The sequence below is a fragment of the Moschus berezovskii genome, chromosome 20, assembly GCF_049115385.1.
Source record: "Moschus berezovskii isolate FMDL1 chromosome 20, NW_MosBer_1.0, whole genome shotgun sequence".
Taxonomy (NCBI): Eukaryota; Metazoa; Chordata; class Mammalia; order Artiodactyla; family Moschidae; genus Moschus; species Moschus berezovskii.
The window spans coordinates 55,529,391-55,552,316 of NC_142479.1; the positions used below are offsets into that span (position 1 = coordinate 55,529,391).

A 22,926-nucleotide genomic window follows, 5' to 3' on the forward strand; every position below is an offset into this window, starting at 1 on the left:
TGTGGGATAAATAATGACGTATGAATGAAGAAATAATTCTTAATTCAGTTTCTTATCCTCTCCCTTGCTGAGTTTAAAACAGCCTTCCGGTTCTAATGGATCTTCTCTCTGTTCTCAGCAAAGGCGAGTGATCTTGAGGCCTTCAGATTATCTTCTGAGAGACACACACACACACACACACACGGGGTTTACGGAGGGTCAGGAACCGCGTGGCAAGCAGCTGACACTGACTTGGCCACAAGAGAAAGAAAAAAAGTATATGCCTCTCCTGGGACCTGTCTGTTAGGGGGTTACCAGCCACAGGCTGGAAGCGGTTTTAACCTCTGGGCAGGAAGGCTGCTGCTCTTTAGACAAACATCCTGCCTGGGAAATCCCCCTGGCCTGGGGTTGGGGGGGTGTCCCTGGGGCCTGGCAGCCTTCCTCTGTGCCATCCTGGCTTCTACAGACCCATCCCTGGCTCCAGGCTTGAGGCCAGGTGCCCCCCTCCACCATCAGGAGCCCCGGGAGAAAGAGCCCAGGCCCCTGGGGCACCCCTCCCTCGGAGCTCCTGTGCAGAAGTGATTAATGAGTCAACAAGCCTTTCTTCCCCAGCTGTGTCAACACGCCCCAGGCCGCTGGGAAGTGGCCCCTTAGCTGCAGGTATGGGAAGCAGCCCCAGGTCCCCTTTATGCCTGTTTGTCCCTCACCGGGGGCTCCCTTTAGGGCTTTGGGCCTCCTACTGGGTCATCGGAGTCCTGAGGGTGATGATGATGGTAATGGTGATGATGGTAATGATGACTTTATGGTGCCAGCAGCACCTGATATTTGTTAGGGGGCATGGCCTTCCTTTTCCTCGGCTCCTTCTTCCAGCTGCCAGAGCCAGAGGCTTGTGTTTGACTCTCTTTGGGTCACAGGGAGCAACTGAACTATAGTTGCCAGAGCTTATGCCACCTCCTCTGTCAAGTTTTCCTCTTTTTTTTAATGATTATTATTTTTGGCTGTGCTGGGTCTTCATTGCTGCGTGGGCTTTCTTAGTTGCAGCAAGTGGGGACTGCTCTCTAGTTGCAGTGCGTGGGCTTCTCATTGTGGTGGCTTCTCTTGCTGCAGAGCATGGGCCCTTGGCGAGTGGGCTTCTCTAGTTGTGGCACGTGGGCTCAGGAGTTGCAGCTCCCCGGCTCTAGAGTGAGAGCTCAGTTGTTGTGGAGCATGGGCTTAGTTGTTCCATTGCATGTGGGATCTTCCCGGACCAGGGATCAAATCTACATTGGCTGGCAGATTCTTTACCACTGAGCCACCAGGGAAGCCCCTGTGAAGGCTTCTTTGATCACCCTGGCAGATTCTGTGCATACCCTCATCCTCCAGTCACTGCTGGGTATTGTCACTGCCTGGGGAACACATCTGTTTCCCTCACTGCTTCCTTATGGGAGGAGACTGTGTGTTTCTCTGGGTGTCATTCATTTTGTACCTGCAACGCTCTTCCCCCACCACCCTCACTCTCACAGCAGCCTAGCACGACGCTTGGCATGTGCGAGGATAAATACTTACTGAATGAACGAATGACCCGTAGATCTGGAATGATCTGAAATTCCAGGGCTTTAGTCTGTCTGTGGTTCTACAGCCCGACTCCCTTGTGTTCCTGCTGGTTCAAGCCCGCCCATGACCACACATCCTGCCTCTGGCCCCAGCTCGTCCTCATGGGACTCTTAGTGGTTGCCACCCAAGGAACTCTGATTTGGAGCGGCAGATTGTGAATTTGTGCTGGTGGTGGGGGGTGGGGTGGGGGAAGGAGGAGGAGTAGTGAGGATGGGGTGGGGGAGGATTAGGAAGCTAGAAACAGTCATATGATTTTTTTTTAAAAATAAACTTTAAATTTTGGAATAATTTTAGATTAAAAGAAAAGTTGCAACAGAGTTGTACAGAGTCCTGTACACCCTTGAGCCCAGTTTCCCCTCGTTAACCTCTTCTATAACCAAGGTACTTTAGTCAAAACTGGGAGATTAACCTGGATACTTTACTAGTAATTAAACTCCTGTCTTTATTTGTGTTTAGTCAGTTTTTCCATCCGTGGGCTTTTTCTGTTCTCTCATCCTGGATCTCACATTGTATTTAGCCCACATAATTTGGAAAATGATGTTTTATTTAAAACTCGTGCGTGTCACTTTCTTTTGCATAATCCATCTGGGTCGATTTTATGTGGGAACAAAGCTTTTCCCAGCCAAATATTCCAGTAAGCGTTTGTCACCATGTTTGTTTCTAGCGGCTTCTCTGGCTCTCCTGCACCCTGCTGTGGCTCTCCGGGCAGTGAAGCAGGGTCCCAAGAGGACAGTCTCAGGGCATCTTCTGGATTCACATTATTAAAATCTGCTGACCGCTAGTCTAATGTGAACAAGAAACAGGGTTCATTGGGTCAGTTTAGGCCTGAGAGTGGCAGAGGGCTGGATGAGAAAGGATGGATGTGACTGTGTTTTGGGGAGGTTTAGGGAGAAGAGGGATCTTGGGGTGGTAGCCTGGGGTCTCCTGAGAGGCAGGGACATGATGTTTGAGCTGTGTTGGAATAGAGTTGTCCTGGGTTCCCCTGGTTCATTGGTCCTTAGCCTTTGTCCCTCTCTTTTCTGTGCTGTGTCCAGCTCTTTGCGACCCCGTGGACTGTAGCCCGTCAAGCTCCTCTGTCCATTGGGATTCTCCAGGTAAGAATACTGGAGTGGGTTGCTATGCGCTCCTCCAGGGGATCTTCCCAACTCAGGGACTGAACCCAGGTCTCCCGAATTGCAGGTGGATTCTTTACCATCTGAGCCACCAGGGAAGCTGCCAGGGAAGCCCTCTCTCTTTTCTATTGAGAGGGTTAACAGGTAGGAAGGCCAGAGGTCCCCAAGCGGCAGGAGGAAATAAATTGCAAGTGCCAGCCTTTCCCCCCCGCTTCTCTACACAAAATTAAAAGAGGTTTCTTTTAGTTCTGTGTTGAGGACACCTGGTTCTGCCTGAACTTTTCTCAAACCTTGAGCTAACCAATGCGTTTTTCTTATGGAAATTTTTTTTTAAGCTGTGTTAATGAAACTATGGGGCTTCCCTGGTGGCTCAGAGGTTAAAGTATCTGCCTCCAATGCGGAAGACCTGGGTTCGATCCCTGGGTCAGGAAGATCCCCTGGAGAAGGAAACGGTAACCCACTCCAGTATTCTTGCCTGGAGAATCCCATGGACGGAGAAGCCTGGTAGGCTACAGTCCACGGGGTCGCAAAGAGTTGGACACGACTGAGCGATGGAATGGAACGGAACGGAATGAAACTATGCATTTGCTTTGGAATCTGCCTTTCTTCAAAATGGTTCCGCTTAAGATTGTTTTTCTTTTCTCAAACCTTGGGCTGATAATGGCGTGACAAACCAGTATTCATGTCAATTGTTTTATGGCCAGAGATGACACACCTTGTGCCATTCTATCTCAAAAATGCATATTGTGGGAGAGGGGCCTGGTGAAACTCCCTCAGCCTTAAGGTGTCTCTCTTATCTGATGAACAGCTTGCTAACAGACAGACATAAAACGCCTTGCTAAAAACTAGCAAGGGGGCATTCATTCTGCCCCCTTCTGATGACTATGTCAGAGGTTCCCCTATCTCTTTTATACTTTAAAATTCTGTTACACAAAAAGCTCTGAGTGGTCATGCCTGGTCTCTGGCCCTGGATCAAAATCCTCCCCACCAGAGGTCACAAATCCCAGTGTAGCACACAGCTCACAGCAGCAATCTTTCACTAGTGAAAAGATTGTGTATCTATTGGCACCTTCACAGCTTTGATTTTGCTTGCATTCCTGGTCAGCTGGAATAACCAGTTAAAATTTCAATTAAGGTGTTACCGGATGTTCTGTTAAGAGCAGATGCGAACATTACTCCTGCTTTAAGGAAGACAGACTCTTCCTGTGCCCTGAAAGCTTTAGAGGGCTGAAAGGCTGGGGGAGAAAGAAGCAGAATGCAGGCAGGGCAATGGGTCAGTTAAGGCCACCGCTCTTGGGCCCCCTCCCCAGACCCGCTCCCCTCCTGGTACAAGTCTCTGTCCAATGTTCGTTGATGTCATTTCCACACTTGTGATCTCTAAGTCTCTTTGTTTCACGAGGTGGACAGGCTGGTGGGGCTGAGGGAGGATGTGGGAGGGAAGGCATCTGGAGTTTGGTTTTGGAACTCTTGCTACTTTTGAAAGGATAGCCAGTGACTTCTGGGAGAGCCCTCTGCAGATTGGCTGCTGTGGTCAGGGCCTGGGCCGAGGCAGGAGGAGGGGCAGGGGGAGCTTGAGGATGGAGAACGCCACCCTGGCTGGGAGGGCTGGAGGCCAAAGGGCCAGCCCACATCCTCAGGCTTCTACCCTTGGCTCCCAAGTTCTCGTACTTTTTGGAAGGAGGAGGCCACAGAAGGCCAGCACCAAGTCAGCAGATAGGAGAGCCCTGGACACAGTGCATTAAGTGGGCAACTCTTTCCATCTCTGGGTGGAGGGAGCCAGGATGTGTGTCACGGGAGCAAGGCGCATTTCCCACTGTCTCCATCATTCTCTGCTACACATCCACTTCCTGGTCTAAATGTAGTCATCTCAAAGGTCCATAGTATGTGCGTAGCGCCTTAAGAATCCTTGAATGGTGGTTTGAAACCTCATCATTTCCTGCCCCTAGTCGTTCTCCCAATTCAGACCATATTAGCTGGTTTAGAAAAAAAAAAGTAGGTTTATTGTGCTGGATGGGCTTCGGGGTGCTTGCCTGCCCATCTCCCATTCCAGCCTCTGTAGGAAGTGCTGGATTTAAAAGTGGAGGTGGGACTTCCCTCGTGGTCCAGTGGTTAAGAATCCACCTTGCAATGCAGGGGACGCGGGTTTGATGCCTGGTTGGGGAACTAAGATCCCATATGCCGCAGGGCAACTAAGCCTGTGTGCCACAACTGCTGAGCCCAAGTGCCACAACTAGGGAGCCATGAGTCGAAGATCCACATGCCACAACTAAGACCCAACAAAGCCAAATAAATAAATACTAAAAAAACTCAAAAAACAAAGTGGAGGTGTCCTGGGTCCCCGGGTCCCTCCTTACTGCTCTCAATAATTGGAACAGGGGTGGGCATCTGACCTAAAGACAGGCAACTCTAGACTGGTTAGTGACCCAAGGCCTTGCCTGAGCTAGAACTGGGCCAGTTGGATCCCTGTCTAGAACCTTCGCTGGGAAACAGAAGCCGGACTTGGTGGCAATTCAGATAGTAGCTGGTGGGGAATCTGTGAAGTTGAGGATGAAAAGTCAAAGCCTCCTGCAAACCAAAGTTAGAAGGGAGCTGAAGAAATAGAGTGGAGGGAACGGTTGGCAGAGAGAGGACGGTACAGATATCCAGAGGAGAATAAAGCAACTTCAACACGGGGGCCATACGCTGCCACCTTCTCTGGCTTTCCCATTTGCATTCAGGCTCTGGACCCCTGACCACATATATCCTTGTCACCCACTCCCCTTTCCTTGGGGTGACTTAAGTGGTCTCTGTTCCTTGGAGGTACCTGAGCCAGAGCAGAGTAGAGGTCCATCTTGCCCATTCCTGAGAGCCCAGCGCCTGCCTTCCAGCATCTTTAAGATGGTGAGATCTTCTCCAGGACTCTGAGCAGGACTGAGGAATGTGTTGCTCACACATTGTTTTGTCATATGCTTCTGGTGAATTAGGGGTGACATAGGTGTTGGAAGTATGGCTGGGGAACTAAGTGCTCTCTGGGAAAATGAGGGTTGAACTTGAAGCAACCAGTTGAACAAGGGCCTCAGAGGTTGGGGTCTGAGCTTGGCGTTCTTGTGCAGCTTAATTGGGATCTTACTTCTCTCTTCAATGCCTTTCCTCTTGATCCTAAAACCTTGTTCAAGTCTCTCTCTCTTATAAGACCTTCTGTCTCACTGTCTTGGAACTCTGTCTGCCCTACAAACATCATCTCTTCATCCTAGAACTTCCTTTTTTTTTTTTAAACAAAACAAAACAAAAAACCCATTTATTTATTTGGCTGTTTCAGGTCTTAGTCTCCTCATTCAGGGTCTTTTTTTTTTTTTCTAATTGCAATATGTGGGATCTAGTTAATGGACCAGGGATTGAACCCAGGTCCTCTACATTAAGAGAGTTGAGTCTTAGCCACTGGACCACCAGGGAAGTCACTGGAACTTTTTCTTGTGTGTGTGTTTTTGGATAGCATTCTTTTTTTGCAATCATGATTCTCCTGATGTCCTGATACTATATTGTTTATCACATTAATATGAACCTTTAAGAAAGCAATAGAAAATCACCAAGAAGGAAATATTTATTTGATTAAGAGAAATTTGGAATTTGTAAATTCTTCAAGTGACTTGAGTAAGTGCACTGCTTGCTTTTGTCTGATTCAGAGATTTCATCTGGCCCTTATTTTCCAAAATCTTGCCTTGAGATGCAGCAAGTGTCTCTAAAAGAAATTCCTCCAGCTTGGCTAACTGTATTTTCTTATCTTCTCCTTGTTATAATAGTTTTGTTTTCTGTTCTCAGTCTGGTTTCTCATGCTAAGTAGTTAAAACCAAAAGCTGTTCATAATTCTCTTCTTGTTCTTAACAACTTAATCTCTGTAACAATGGAGGATGCCTTGGTGGAACAACAGGATTTGGGTATCTTGTTGACCAAAAAGGCAAAATTCTTCACTGTAGTTGATAATTTGTTCATCTGTTGATACTACATAATGTGGTCCTGCTAGTCTTGGAGGGGCTTCTGGGGAGGCAGGGGGTAAATGTGGTTCACTTTGGGGACCCAGACCCTGATGATGGAGACTTTGAGGAGCTGTCATCCATGTGAACTCCTGCTGGAGTTAAACATCCTGCTCATGTCATTTGGCATCCCAGAACTTCTTGAAGGCATCATCCACTTCCTCACCTCCCATGGATTCCTCAACCCTCTTCCCACCATCCCATGAAGACAGATGTGGGAGTCCATGGATTGAGTGGAGAGGCAGATTTTGGTGGATTTTGAAGTTGATCTTACTAGAGTCACCAATGACCTCCTCGGCTTCAAACTACAATTTGGTTCTCATCTTTATGTCATTGCTCTGCTGCATGGAACCCTTTCTCCTCCTTTTGTCTATCAGCAATCATGGTCGCCTGGATAGCACTCTTCCCTGCTCTATTCCTCCCGGATCTCCTTGCTGGCCCCTGGTCTCTCATCTTTTTCCACTCTTCCTCCGCTGGCCTTTCTTCTCCAGCTCTCTTCTCCCTGTACCCTCCCTCTGGCTTGGCTCACCTGAGCCCATCTGTCCTTAGCTTACATGGTAATATCTCCAGCCTCAGCTTTGTCCTGAACCCATCATATCTCCTTTTGGTTATTTCATCTGAGCATCTTCCATTCACCCAGAGTCAACAAGTCCAAAATGGAGTGCCCGCACTGTTCCCCAACTAGCCCTCCTCTCCTGTTTCTGTTTGGTTCGCTGTTGCCACTGTGCATGTGCGTGCTTTGTGCGTGCTGTGTTGCTGCTTCAGTTGTGTACAACTCTGTGTGTCCCTGTGGACCAGAGCCTGCCAGGCTCCTCCGTCCATGGGATTCTCCAGGCAACATTACTAGAGTGGGTCGCCATGCCCTCCTTCAGGGAATCTTCCTGACCCAGGGATCGAACACGTGTCTCTTACGTGCACAATCACCTAAACCAGAAACCTGGAAATCAAGGTAGACTTTGCCCTCTCCCTCACCCTTCGTGTCTACTTAGTCACCAAGGTGTGTTGCTTCTTAGAGAAATCTCTTTAACTCCATCCCTGCTCTCCATTTCCACCACCACTGTCTTGGTCCATGACTTCCTCTTTTCTCCCTTAGATTATTGCTCAATATCCCAACTGATTTTTCTACCTCCACATACTTCCAGCTTCAGTCCCCCCCTCCACGGCTGCCAGCATTCTCTTTCTAAAAACAGATTAAAAAAAAAATGCCATTTTCTGTCTAAAAACTTTAAATAGTTTCCCATTGCCAGGAAAATAAGATCCAAATTTTTATCTCAGCACACAGGGCCTTTCTTTTTTTTATTTTTATTTCTTCTTTCTTTCCTTCTTTTTTTAATTTAATTTTTTATTATTTATTTGGCTGCTCCAGATCTTAGTTGCAGCACTTAGGGTCTTTAGTTGCAGCACGCGAACTCAAGTTGTGGAATGTGGGATCTAGGGATCCAGTTCCTCAACCAGGGGTTGAACTGTGGCCCCCTGCACTGGAAATACCGAGTCTTAGTCCCTGGACCACCAGGGAAGTCCCACACACAGGGCCTTTTGTGGTCCACACCAAGTTTATCTTACCGCCTCCTTCTCCCATCACTGTCCCTCCCGCACACTTTGCCCCACCATCTAAGCCTCTTCCCGTTTTCATCATGCTGCCTTTTTTCACACTCTACCCTCATTTGTATAGGTATGCTAGGAATGGAAGGCTTGCGTCCCCTCAAAATTCATGTTGAAATCTAGATCCCCAGTCTGATGATGTTTAGAGGTGGAACCATTGGGAAGCGATTAGGTCATAAGGACTGAGCCCTCATGATCAAATTGCTCATGCATGCTCAGTCACTTCAGTCGTCTCCGACTCCTTGCAATCCCATGGACTGTAGCCCTCCAGGCTCCTCCATCCCTGGGATTCTCCAGGCAAGAATACTGGAGTGGGTTGCCATGCCCTCCTCCAGGGATCTTCCTGACCTGGGGATTGAACCTGCCTTCTGAGTCTCTTTCATTGCAGGTGGAATGCACTGAGCCACCTGGAAAGTCCTGGTGATATTCTAATTGCTCATTTATTTCTTCTTTGGAGAAGTATCTATTCACATCCCTCTTCATGGATCACAGCCTTGTCTTGGTGAAGGGGCTTGTGTAACTCGGTGAAGCTATGAGCCATGCCGTTCAGGGCCAATGAAGACAGATGTCATAGTGAAGTGTTTTGAGAAAAGGTGGTCCACTGGAAAAGGAAATGGAGATTCACTCCAATATTCTTGCCAAGAGAACCCCATGAACGGTAGGAAAAGACAAAAAGAGATGGTACCGGAAGATGAGCCCTAGGGTTGGAAAGTGTCCAATATGCTACTGGGGAAGAGCAGAGGGCAATTACTAATTGCTCCAGAAAGAATGAAGCATGATCAGATTAGTGCCCTGTAAGGGCACATCTCATAAAGATGAGACCCCAGAGAGCTCCTTTGCCCCTTCTGCCATGGAAGAACATGAACCAGGAAGTGGGTCTTTCAGTTCAGTTCAGTTCAGTTCAGTCGCTCAGTCGTGTCCGACTCTCCGCAACCCCATGAATCACAGCACGCCAGGCCTCCCTGTCCATCACCAACTCCCGGAGTTCACTCAAACTCATGTCTACAGAGTCGGTGATGCCATCCAGCCATCTCATTCTCGGTCATCCCCTTCTCCTCCCGCCCCCAACCTTTCCCAGCATCAGAGTCTTTTCCAGTGAGTCAACTCGTCACATGAGGTGGCCAAAGTATTGGAGTTTCAGCTCTAGCATCAGTCCTTCCAATGAACACCCAGGATCGATCTCCCTCAGAATGGACTGGTTGGATCTCCTTGCAGTACAAGGGACTCTCAAGAGTCTTCTCCAGCACCACAGTTCAAAAGCATCAATTCTTCGGCTATCAGCTTTCTTCACAGTCCAACTCTCACATCCATACATGACCATGGGAAAAACCATAGCCTTGACTAGACGGACCTTTTTTGGCAAAGTAATGTCTCTGCAGTGGGTCTTTACCAGACACCAAACCTGCCAGCACTTTGATGTTGGACTTTTCAGCCTCCAGAGTTGTGAGAAATACACTTCTTTTATAAAACCACGCATCTGCTGTGTTTTTCGTTATAGCAGGCTGAACAAACTAAGTCCAGGTCCTTGTCCAAAAGGTGCTAGTCTGTCGGTCTTCTGGCATGATTCTACTTCAATGGAATTCAAGGTCCTGCTCTGCAATGCCCTCCTCCCACCACCACCACTGTCAGCTCAGTAGTTGTCCTCTCTAGATTCCCACATTCTTTTGTCTCTAAAGAGCACAAGGCACTTCATCTTGCAGTTATTTTTCTGTCTGTCTGACTCTACTGGATCTTGAGGCCAAGGATCATGAAGGATTCAACCAATGCTCAGCAGCAGCTGGCATATACAGGTGCTCCGTCCGTGTCTGTTATTGAAGGAAGAAAGGAATGAACAGAACAATGACTGATTTTAATGTGTATTTGGGCCTAGTTCTATCTAATCTGCGGGTATCCGCTGCAGTGGGGGACAGGGGGTTGGAAATATATTTCTCACATGCTATTTATCTCTACTTCCTCAGGACGGTGCCTGGTTGGTGGATCAGATGTCTAGAAGTCTTGGGTTTGGCCTGACTTAGATTTCTTTGAAATGAAAAGCAACAAATAAGCATTCTTCTCTCCATTTCACAGATGAGGCAACTGAGTTTAGAAACTTTGCTAAACTCTTTCCAGGTAGCATTAGACTTTCCAAGGGACAGGGAGCAAGGATCCGTGGGACCCCTTGGTTCTGAGTTTTCGACCAGCACGGAGCCCTTAGCACACACAGGATCAGAGTGATATCCAGCCGAATTTGCATAGGCTTGGGCATGCTGTTCTCTGTAGGCCAGACCTCTTCTCCTAGGGGTTCCTGTACTCCAGAAAGTGGTCCTGTGTGTCAGGCCCAGGTCTAGGATGAAAGGTGTGGTCATTTGCTACAGGCCCAAAATACGATGAGGCACCCCAAACTCAGTAATCAGGAGAAATACAATTCAACACAAGATTCAAAAAAATTCAGTACAGTACAGCCCATGCTTTCTAAAATGAATTTTTTATTGGAACCAGAGCTGGGATTAGGGTGAGGTGGATGAGGCAGGGGACTGAGAGCAAGGTTGGAGCTTGTCTTTGTTGAAAATTTTTTATTTTGTTCATTATGAATTTTGGCATTAATTTTGATCAAAATACTGCAGTAAAATATTATCTCTCTTGAGACTTCCCTGGTGGTCCAGTGGCTAAGACTCCATGCTCCCACTGCAGGGGCCCTGGGTTCGGTCCCTGGTCAGGGTACTAGATCCCATATACCACAGCTAAGAGTCTGCATGCCTTAACTGAAGATCCTGTGTGCTGCAACTAAGATCCAGTGTAACCAAATAAATATTAAAAAAATCATCTATCTTGATTTTTGAGGTTTTGGGCACCCCCTTACCTTCTGTGCCCCAAGCAAGTGCCTCACTGATCTCCTAAAGCTTTCTTCACTGTCCTGGAGACCCTGGGCCCCAAGACCGGCAGATGTAGGTCACCACCAGGCCCCCAGGCTTCACTCCCCTGGATGCCTGATCGACCACAGCCCCAGCGGGCCTGTATGAAGGAGCTATGGGCCTGGACGCTCTCTGTCTCTCGCAGATTGTGGCATGAGGTTTTACTTCTCATTCCTTAGGAAGTTAGGTCTCCCGTGGCCCACCGATGTTTGATTATTGAACAGCTCCCATCTGCCAGCCCCTAGGGGTAACAGAATTGGGATTCTAAATGCCTTCTAAACCCTGCCCTTCCCTCCAGTCCCTCTGCCCTGCCTTATCCATCCCTGATCTCTCTTCTGACTGGTCCCTCTGCCTCCAAACTCACCCCTTTGCACCCCTGCTTCCACAGTACTACCAGGGTCATTGGGTCAAAGTGCCCATCTGACCTCAGTGTTCCCCAGTTAAACTTTCCAGTGCCCTGGGCCTAAGACCCAATACCCTAAACAAGTCCCGTTCCTGAGCCAGCCCGGCCCTCGAATCCCATCTGTGTTCCGGGCTCACGAGACTCCTCAGGCTGTGGCTGTGTGTATGCTCCCTTCTCTCCTGCTCCTCTGTCTTTGCATGGATGGTTCTTTCTACTTGCAGCAGGATTTTGCACATAGCCCTGATCCCTGGCTGTATTCTAGAGCTCACAGCATCAGATTTGGAAGTTAGGGGTTCCTGGTGCCTCAGCACCAGGGAGGACAAATGAGAAGACACTTCGGGAGAGCTGGGTCACTCCAGGGGAGGAAATGAAAGCTAAATTGAATTAATTAGTGGTTGTATTGAACCCTACTTCTTGAGTGTGCTAAAAGTCTGATTAAACAAACAACAAAAAAGATAGAATTGCTTAGCTACATTTCTTTTTGTAAGAGAAAAGAGAAAAAAAAAACCAACCAAAGATGTTGATTTAAGATGCGGCCCAGGGCTGGGGGCCCAGGGGAAACCTGGTGAAGGCTCCTGTTGTTTGGGGTCAGAGGTCGCGGGAGCAGCCGCTGCCTGGGGATCAAGCTCAAGGTTCTGGAGTGATGGAAAAACCTGGCCTGACGCTTTTCCTCAGCGGACCCTTAACTTGCTAACAGGAGCCAGCTGAGCGAACACAAACAGAGGCGCTGTGCCGGCAACGGTCCGGCTTCCTCTGAAATTTCCAGGCCTCTTTTTTCCTGTCGGATTCCAGACAGATGAAATTTTCCTGGCCCCAGCCCTGTTCCTGGCAGCATCTCCCCTCTGAATCACCATAAATCTGGGCTGGGGGCGAGTGATGGGATTTTCCTGATTGACAAGCCGCTACCCTGGTAAAATGGGAGCTTCGGTTTCCTAGCCTAAAAATAGCTCTGGGGTGTGGGCCTGAGTCCTCCCCATCCCAAACCCCTGTAGGTATCCGCTTTGGATTTTAAATATTCATATCTGTCTGTGATTATGATTTCATCGGAGAAGGGCTGTGGACTGTGGACGTGCAGATGTGAACCGCTGGGGGCCACGGTGGTCAAAAGCGACACCATTGTTCGCGGGATCACTTCAGGGGGGCGACGCATTCCTCAGAGCCTCCATCATCCACGGAGCCCCCAATTAATTTCAATACAAACACCGGATCTGGCCTCCCCACGCCTCTGCAGCCATAACACATGAGGTCATGCCGTTTTGGTTAACTGGAGGAGTTTCGGGGGTGAGGAGGGGGGGCTTCCAAGTCCCTGGGGATGTCTGTCCTGCATGGCTCAGACTGGGCTGTCTATGCACAGGGTCCACCTGCACACCCGAACTCTCTTTCTCACCTTCCTTTTCTCAGAAACTCAGATTTTTTATCTTTCTCTTTCCCCAGCCCCTCCAGCTTTTTGACAGCCAACCCCATTGTCCCTGCTATTCTTTGAAAACACTCAGAGCTGCTCATTCTCTGTGCTCTTTCTTGCACAGCTTCATTCACCTGGGGACTTATTTTTATCCCTTCATCTGGCTCCTTGTTCTTTTTTTAATATGTATTTGGCTGTGCTGAGTCTTAGTTGCAGCATGTGGGATCAAGTTCCCTGACCACGGATCAAACCCCAGGCCCCCAGCACTAGGAACATGGAGTCTTAACCACTGAGCCACCAGGGAAGTCCCGTGGCTCCTTGTTCTTGAAGATTCCCTACAGGAGTTTCTTCCCGCAGGAAGGCTTCCTCATCGCTCCATTCAGGGTCAGTTACCACTCTCTCTGTATTCCCACCCTTGTGGCTCAGCTGGTAAAGAGTCCGCCTGCAATATGGGAGACCTGCGTTCGAACCCTGGGTTGGGAAGATCCCCTGGAGAAGGGAAAGGCTATTCACTCCAGTATTCTGGCCTGGAGAATTCCGTGGACTGTATAGTCCATAGTCCATGGGGTTGCAAAGAGTTGGACACAACTGAGCGACTTTCACTCTGTATTCCTATAGCTCCTTGATTCTCAAACACTAGCCCGCCTCCGAGTCACTTGGAGGATTTGTAACAATACAGATTTTGAGACCCACCCTCAGTTTCTGAATCAATAGGTCTGGAGCAAGACCTGTGATTTGTATTTCGTTCTTTTTTTAAATTTTTTTTATCGTGGTAAAAGTCACATAATACAGTTCAGTTCAGTCGCTCAGTCGTGTCTGACTCTTTGCGACCCCATGAATCACAGCCTCCCTGTCCATCACCAACTCCCGGAGTTCACTCAAACTCATGTCCATCGAGTCGGTGATGCCATCCAGCCATCTCAGCATGCTATTTTAACCATATTTAAATGTACAGTTCAGCGGCACTAAGTACATTCACACTGTTGTACCAGTCTAACCATCTATTTCCTGGTGTTTTTCATCTTCCTAAACTGAAACTCTGTACCCAGTAAACACTAACTCCCCATCTCCCACCCCACCCCCTGACATCTACCAATGTACTTCTGACTCTATGAATTTGACTATTCTAAGTACCTTGTGTGCATTTTTTTTGCATTATGTGCATGCTCAGTTGTATCCCACTTTCTGACACCTCATGGGCTGTAGCCCTCCAGACTCCTCTGTCCATGGAATTTTCCAGGCAAGAATACTGGAGTGGGTTGCCATTTCCTCCTCCAGGGGATCTTCCTGACCCAGGGATTGAACCCACATCTCCTGCGTCTCCCGCATTGGCAGGTGGATTCTTCACTACTGAGCCCCCTGAGAAGCCCGATGTGGCATTATGGGCTGTTACATGGGTTCAAGTGGGTTTGGTTCCATCCCCAGGTGGGGTATTTGTTCCTCCTCTTCTGTTCTCCCGCCTCTAGCACCTTCCTGGTTTACAGTGGCTGCTCAGTTGGCTCCCCTGCTTTTAAAAAATATTTATTTTTTTGGTTGTGACAGATCTTAGTGCAGCACATGGGATATTTAGTTGCGGGAGGTAAACTCTGCAGTATGTGGGATCTAGTTCCCTGACCATGATTCGGATCCGGGTCCTCTGCATTGGGAGTGTGGATTCTTAGCCACTGGACCACCAGGGAAGTCACTTCAGTTGGGGATCTTTGAACTTGGGGCAACACTGACCGTGTAAGTGCCAGGGCTGCTTGGCTGAGCAAGGGGTCTCCTCCCTTCAACTCCCCATTCCAAGGAGGAACCTGTTTAGCCACAAGTTCAGCGGAAAGCAACAACAGGTTGGCACCGAGTGGATAGTGCCCAGAAACCCCCAAGTCCAGTAGCAGATAGTTCAAAGAAAACGTTCTGCTTCTTCCCACCTGTGTCAGCTTAAGCAGGTTATTTTTGTCATTGAGCCTCAGTTTCTTCCAGCTTCCCTGGTGGCTCAGCTGGAAAAGAATCCGCCTGCAAAGTGGGAAACCTGAGTTTGATTCCTGGATTGGGAAGATCCCCTGGAGAAGGGAACAATTACGCACTCTAGTATTTTGGCCTGGAGAATTCCATGGACTGTATAGTCCATGGGTCGTAAAAAGTCGGACACGACTGAGTGACTTGCATTCACTCACTCAGATTCTTCTGGAAAATGGGAATAATAACCCTCCCTTCCCAGGGCTTCCTTGGTGGCTCAGATGGTGAAGAATCTGCCTGCAGTGTGTGAGACCTGGGTTTGATCCCTGGGTTGGGAAGATCCCCTGGAGGAGGGCATGGTGACCCACTCCAGTATTCTTGCCTGGAGAATCCCCCTGGACAGAGGAGCCTGGTGGGCTACAGTTCATGGGGTCGCAAAAGTGTAGGACACGACTGAGCGACTAAGCACAGCACAACCCTTTCTTCCTAGGCTGTGGTAAGGAATAAAGAGGATAACATCTGCCAGGCTTTGGGCACAGACGTTGGCACAGCTGCCTCCCCTTCTTCGCCAGAGCTTCAGAACAGGGCCCTGAAGCTTTCTCTTTGTAAGTCCCATATCCTCTCCTTCATTTTCTTACAGTGACAGAGGACTGCAGTCTGAGAGGGGAATCCATCAGAACTGGAAGCAAGCTGTTTCACCCAGGCCAATTTCAGCTGGAAAAACCAGGCCTTAGACAGGAGGGAGGAAAAATTATTAAAGGATTAAATCCAGAATAATCCTATAAGCCCCAGGAGGCTCAGAAAGCAATAAGCCACAGACTTAAAATCTGATCTGTGAAGTTACGGGGGTGGAATCCACATCGGAAGGCCAGGAGTGGGTTTCAAATGTACAGCGCTGTTAGATCTTTTCTAAAAGGTGGCTTCATTTTCACTTGGACAGTGTTGGTTTTTAAAAAAAAAAATTTTTTATCCCTTCCTCTTGTCGTGGTTTTTAATAACAATGAGCAAGCTGCAGGAGTGGGGGAACTTTAACTAAAATTCCATAAAAATAAAAATTTAATTAAAATACACAAGTCATGAAATTCCATCCTTGTAAAGTGAGATGTCTTGGGACCCTGCCGCAAGCAGATCTTGCTCCCTGAGGCCCCGGGGTTCACACTGGGTCCTCCTCAGGGGACCATGATAGATGACACGCAGCCTGGACCGTGCGTTGCCAGCTGAGCAAGGAGTTGTCTTCTGGGCCCCACAGCCCTCATCTGGGTGAAGGAGGTCCCCATTGTCCCTCCAGAAAGGCTGGGAGGGCCACGGGGCTGGAGTGGGGGTGTTTTACAGGACTGGAGGCACGCCCCATGTGTGGGTTTTGGGCAAGACTGACCACCATGGGCTGTGGGGGCAGAAGGTGCCTTCTCCACATTTTCCCAGGTAGTGAGAAGAGGACAGACCTGGCCACCAGAGCCTCAGAGTCTTAGATTCTGGTCCCAATAATGTCACAATGAGCTGGAATGCTTGAGCAATTCTTTTTCCAGTGGGCCTCAGTTTCCCCATCTGTAAAATGAGTCGATTGGATTCAGGGATTTTCTAAACCATGCATTGAGGAGATTTAAAGATCTCACAGAACCTTTCTCAGAGCCTCTTTTATGTGTTTGACAGTCAAGGCTGCCCCTTCCTTTTGCCCCTTTTCCTTACCTCCTTTTGTCTGTTTTGCAGATTGGGTTTTCTGGTAAGATTTTGTTTGAAAAAAGGGTGCTGAGGCTGACAATGTTTGAAAACCTCTCAGGATTCTTCTGATTGCAACAGTGTGCAATCTGCACGGTAATGTCTGACTCCAGCATCTGTCTGGCAGCGAGTTCCTCTGTCCTGCTCTAGAGTGTGAAGACCCCTCCCCATGCCCTCTCTCATCATTTTATTTTCCTCTATCTTATTTTCTGAGTCACGGAACTCTGAATTGGATGACAATGACCAAACTTCTCTCCAGAAAAATACAAATAGAAAAAAATACATGCACACTATGAAAATATAACTGTTTAAGGATTCAGTTGCCTTTGGGGAAAGAAAATGTCTTCCTTTGGGAAAATGACTTGATGGTGCTACAGATCCCAGAGCAGGGCATGAAAAGGATATCCTTAACAAAGGAATGACTAACTGTGCTGTATAAGAAAATGGTTCTGTTTGTAGAGAGTCTCACCGCCCTGCAAGTACAGCTCTGGGTTGACCCAGACTGGAAATCAGTCCCTCTCCATGACTTCAGTACGAGAAAATGCATTGCAGACTTGGCCAAAGTTTTGAGGACCAGCAAGGAAGGGTAGATGGAAACCCTTTCTATATTCAGACTTTTGGTAGCAAGTGATTAAACCTCAACTCAAATTTCTTAAAGAAAAAAACAGGAAAAATGAACTGTGTTGGCTTCCCTAGCTGGGAAGTTGACGGGTGGAGCCATGACCCCACTGAGTGGTACACCTCAAGGGGGCACTATTCACGTTGTGGCAGCTCAAGTGAATCCAGAGACTCAAAAGACACCTCCCTTCTTGTCCCCCTCTTGACATGGCATCTTTTGGTCTTGGCTTCATTCTCTTTCCTGTAGAGAAGCCTCTTTCTTAGAGTTGGGAAAATGGCCCCAGAAGCCCCAGGCCTACTTGAACCAGCTCAGTCACCTTGGGAATGGGGTCCCTTAATTGGATTGGGCCAAGCCTGGGTCATGTGCTTAGTTTGGGGGCTGGTGGGCTGGAATATTATCTATTTTCTACACTTCCAGAAACACAAGGGGCTTCCCAGGTAGCTCAGTGGTAAAGAATCCACCTCCCAAGCAGGAGACCCGGGTTTGATCCCTGGTTCGGGAAGATCCCGTGGAGAAGGAGATGGGAACCCACACCAGTATTCTTGCCTGGGAAATTCCATGGACAGAGGAGCCTGGCAGGCTACAATCCAGAGTGTTGCAAAGAGTCAGATGCAATTTAGCGCCTAAACAAACCACCAGAAACAAAGAATTGGGGAAAAGCAGTTATCTGTTTTACCAGATGGTGAAAGAGACACTGGGCAGATGAAAAACACACAACACATGTACGAACACCATCAAAGCAAAATGATGCCATACTTGTGTGTGAGGGACTTTTGTGTGTATACTGAAGTCACAGAGAGGGGCTGATTTCTCTGTCCACGTCAATCCAGGGTAGAACAAGGGCAATAGCTGCAGGGTGGTGAGATACTCCACAGACTGAACTAAATTGGAAGACCATAGAGCCAGTGATAAACAGAAAAGTCAGTATCCAGATCCTAGAATTCCTGGAGGGGCTGGGAGGGGTATGTGCGGGACAGGGTAGGCACTGATTTTATTTTATTATTTCTTTCTTCCTTATTTGTTTATTTATTTTTTTAAAGATTTTGTCTTTTTTTTGCCACATCTTGCAGCATATGGGAATCTTAGTTCCCAGACCAGGGATGGAACCCACGTTCCCTGTATTGGAAGGCAGAGTCTTAACCACTGGACTGCTGGGGAAGTCCAGCACTGATTTTATTGGAACTCAAAGGATCCTGTGTTTTAGCTGACATCTGGATCACACACACACACACACACACAATATTACATACAATTCTGAAGATGCAATTCTGAAACCCATCCAATAGAGAAGCCCCCTCATCTCAGACCCGGCCTCTTCTTCTGGACTTTATTTCCTTCCTCCACACTTACTCATGCATTTCCTCTGGTGCAGCAGGTTCCAAAGCTGAGGCTCCAACCCCAACACTCAGCTCCATGTAACTCCGCTCTGACGTGACACTTACACTTCCATGGGAATTTTCTGGACTATGCTCAAAGGACTACTGGGCAAGCCTATGCCCTGGATTGGCACCAGTTTTCTTCCCGCCTCAGGAAAAGGTAGCAATCCCAGGAGACAAAAAAATCCCAGGAGACAAAAAACCTCTCACCCCTTCCGTCCCCCCGTGAAGAACCCTTCTGCCTTGATGACATCATCCCTGGCACAGGAGCCTCAGCAAGAATGAGCAGCTGTGGGTCACCCGCTGCTGGCAGCTCCTAGCAGGGGAGCTGCCGTGACTTGGTCCCAGGCCTCAGCTGCTGCAGGATTTACTGCTACCTGCTTTTTTTGGATCTGACAAATGCAGAAAGAGTTGGAGAAATAATTTTGAATTTGTCCCAAGGAAATAATTTAGAAGAAGAAAAACACTGCAGGCAGGAAGGTGTTCATTGGTACGGTACTGACATCAAGAAGCAGGATCGCAAGAGTCCAATGATGAGAACAGTCAGCATGTGCCTTGCGTGTCCCTTAGGATTACCTCGTGTGTGAGATGCATGTGTGCGGCGTGCTCAGTTGCTCAGTCATGTCTAACTTTAAGCGACCCCATGTAGACCGCCAGGCTCCTCTGTCCTTGGGATTTTCCAGGCAAGAATACTGGAGCGGGTTGCCATTTCTTTCTCCAGGAGATCTTCCCAACCCAGGGATCAAACCCGAGTCTCCTGCATTTGCAGGTGGATTCTTTACCATTGAGCCACCTGGGAAGGCCCATGTGTGAGGTAGGTGCCTCATTTTACCACTTGCCTTACACTAGTTAGCTAAGGATGCCTTCTATTTTTCCAATTTATTTTATTTACTTTTTAAATTGAAATTTTATTTTATATTGTGGAGGAGGGCATGGCAACCCTCTCTAGTATTCTTGCCTGAAGAATTCCATGGACAGGGGACCTGGTGGGCTGTGGTCCAGGGGATTGCAAAGAGTTGTACATGACTAAAGCGACTAAGCAGAAGAGTTGATTACAACATCGTGTTAGTTTCAAGTGTATAGCAAAGTGATTCAGTTATGCATATATCCATTCTTTTTGAGTTTCTTTCCCCACATAGGTTATTACAGAATATCGAGTAGAGTTTCCTGTGCTATACAGTAGGTCCTTGTTGATAATCTATTTTATATATAGTAGTGTGTATGTGTTAATTTCAAACTCCTAATTTATCCCTACTTCTCCCCACCTTTCCCTTTTGGTTACCATAAATTTATTTTCTAAGTCTGTCAGTCTGTTTCTGTTTTGAAGTTCATTTGTATCATCTTTTTAGATTCCACATATAAGCGATATCATCTGATATTTATCCTTTTCTGTCTGACTTACTTAAACCTGCATGTCCATTGACAGAGGAATGGATAAAGAAGATGTGATATATATTATATACAATGGAATATCGTGTGCTAAGTCACTTTATTTGTGTCTGGCTCTTTGCGACCCTGTGGACTGTAGCCTGCCAGGCTCCTGTGTCCATGGGATTCTCCAGGCAAGAGTACTGGAGTGGGTTGCCATGCCCTCCTCCAGGGGATCTTCCCGACCCAAGGATAGAACTCCAGGATCAAACTCAACTCTCTTACGTCTCCTGCATTGGCAAGCAGGTTCTTTACCATTAGCACCGCCTGGGAAGCCCCAGTGGCATATTACTCAGCCATAAAAAAGAATGAAATAATGCCATTTGTAGCAACACGGATGAACCTGGAGACTATCATACTAAGCGAAGTAAGTCAGTAAATAAAAATGCCTTCTATTGATTGCTGGTTTGCTTTGTGCTGGAAACTGTGCCAGACAAGCCTATATTTGTGCTCCCAAATCTTCACCAAGCCCTGTGAGTTGGATGTTCTTTTACAGATGAGGAAACTGAGGCTCAGAGCAGGTAAGTTATCCCCCGAGCCACAGATGTACTTTTAGGTTGTGTCTGATTATTACCAGTTGTCAGCTGAGTGTCATCATCAGGGGAACGGATGAATCTGACAGCAGGGTACATGACTCCTCTGGCACCGAAGCACCTAGTGAGTACCCAATAAATATTGGCTGTTGTGAAAGGACAGTAACCATCTGTAGCACTTCCTGGAGTCTTGCACTTGCTGTGGACCATCAAGTTCCTGGATGGCCAGGAGGGCTGTGGGCTGGGGCTGGGAGCAAAAGGCAGCAAAGCAGAGTAGATCTGGCTTTCCCATTCTCAGAGCTTCGCCCTCACCCAGCAGCTTGCAGAAACCCTGACCATAGCACTTACATTATGAAATACATGTTTCCTGCCCCCGCCGCCCGCCCCCCCCCATACTGTTAAATAATTCTCTGAGGACATTTGACTAGATTCTGAAGTTATCTACCTGGAGAAGGCATCAGATCCCAGTCCAACAAGGCTGCCAACCCCTTCACCTTCTGACGCCGATTAAAAGTCCTGGTTGTCACAGGTAGACGACTGACTTGCTGTAGATCAGAGGTTTCAATGACCCTGTCCTTGGGTTTGATTAATTTGCTAGGGTGGCTCACAGAGCTCAGAAACATTTCACTTACTCAATGACTGGTTTGTTATAAGAGCATGTAACTCAAGAACAGCCAGATGAAAGAGATGCATAGGGCAAGGTGTGGGGAAAGGGCATGGAACTCCTGTGTTGAGTGTGCCCCACTCTCCCTGCATCTCGACACGTTCACCAACCCAGAAACTCTCTGAATTCTGTCCTTTCTTTATGTTTTATGGCTGCTTTATTACATGGGCACGATTGGTTTCATCATTGGCCATTGGTGATTGAACTCAATCTCCAGCCCCTCTCCCCTTTCCAAAGGTCAGGGGAAGTGGGATGAAAGCTCCAGTCCTCCAGTCACAAGACTGCTTCCCCTGGGGACCAGCACTCATCCTTAGGTGACCCAGGGGCTTTTCAAAAATCACTTCATTAATGTAACAAAAGACACATTGACCACTCTCCTCACTTAGGAAATTCCAAGGGTTTTCAGATCTCCATGCCAAGAAGGAGATAAAGACCAAATATACATACATATATACACATATATATTTTATTATAAATCACACTATCATACTGTGTTAGAGTGTTATCATTTATTTATACAACTGTCCCTCTCCTTAGCCTGGAAGTGCCTTAAGGTTTCTGTAGCCACAGCACTTGGACCAGTGCCTGGCACAGGACAGGCAACTTATAAATGACTGTTGAATAAGCCAGCTAATGAACTGGAAAAATAAGAGTGTAGAGAAGGATGGATGAGGACAGGACCAGGGATTAGAGGTGCCATAGCCCTCTGTGTCGCTCAGTTTTGTTGCAATAACTCTCCATGATGGGGCATCTCCAAACGGTGGCTTCCAATAACCTGTTTCCCTGCTCATGAGTCCTGGGGTTGCCTGGCTCTGCTGGGCTCAGCTGTCCTGGCTCCAGGCTTATACTCAGGTGTGCTCCACATGCTTGTTCACTTTGCTGGGCAAGTTGCTGTTTGGGACATGTCCTTGTGGTGAAATGGCAGGAGCAGAAATTTATGGTGCCCTTTAGACTTTGGCTTGAAATTGGCACACTGCCATTTCTGCTCACATCCCATTGGCTAAAACTGATCAAATGGCCAAGCTCAATGTTATTAGGGTGGAGAAATATATTTTGCCCATTCTCCTGACCCAAGGTCACAAGGTAGGTGAGAATGAGGAGCTAAAGGACTATCTACCATAGACTTGCTTAAAACAAAGCCCTGAACTTTCTTTATTCCTTGGGGAGGATCTCTAGAAGAGTCCCTGCTGGTTGGTCCCAGAGTTCCACCTGTAACCCTGATACCACTTTCCTTGGGGCTTATGGCAGGAAGTGACAATTATCTCCATTATTTACTGCCCCTTTCTTCTTTTTCAGTAATAGGATGCCCCACGTTTTAGTTGGGCACATGGCGCCCACAGGAGGCCACATTTCCCAGCCTCCTTTGCAACTAGACATGGTCATGTGACTAAGTTGAGGCCAATGTGATGAAGCAGAAAAGCTACAAGTATCTTCTGTATGAGAATGCTACTTGCTCTCTCTGCCCACTGCCTTGGGCTGGAAGGTAGGCTCACCTGGATGACAACACCCTAGGGAATGACAGGTCAACGCAAGAGAAGGAATCTGGATGTCCATATAAGCTTTAGGAGTTGACCCTGTCTGCCTGCCTAGTCCTGATCCACAGCATGTGTGTTAGTCACTCAGTCATATAGGACTCTTTGCGACCCTGTGGTCTGTAGGC

General features: G+C 47.8%; 1 long non-coding RNA gene across 1 annotated transcript; it reads left to right on the top strand.

Annotated features, from left to right (window-relative positions):
* The first annotated feature begins 315 nt into the window (after window positions 1-315).
* LOC148774752 (uncharacterized) lies at window positions 316-18,474 on the top strand. The gene is made up of 4 exons (XR_016035545.1): window positions 316-639; window positions 15,421-15,535; window positions 16,638-16,742; window positions 18,336-18,474. It is a non-coding gene; the product is annotated as an uncharacterized LOC148774752 (long non-coding RNA).
* The last annotated feature ends 4,452 nt before the right edge of the window (window positions 18,475-22,926 follow it).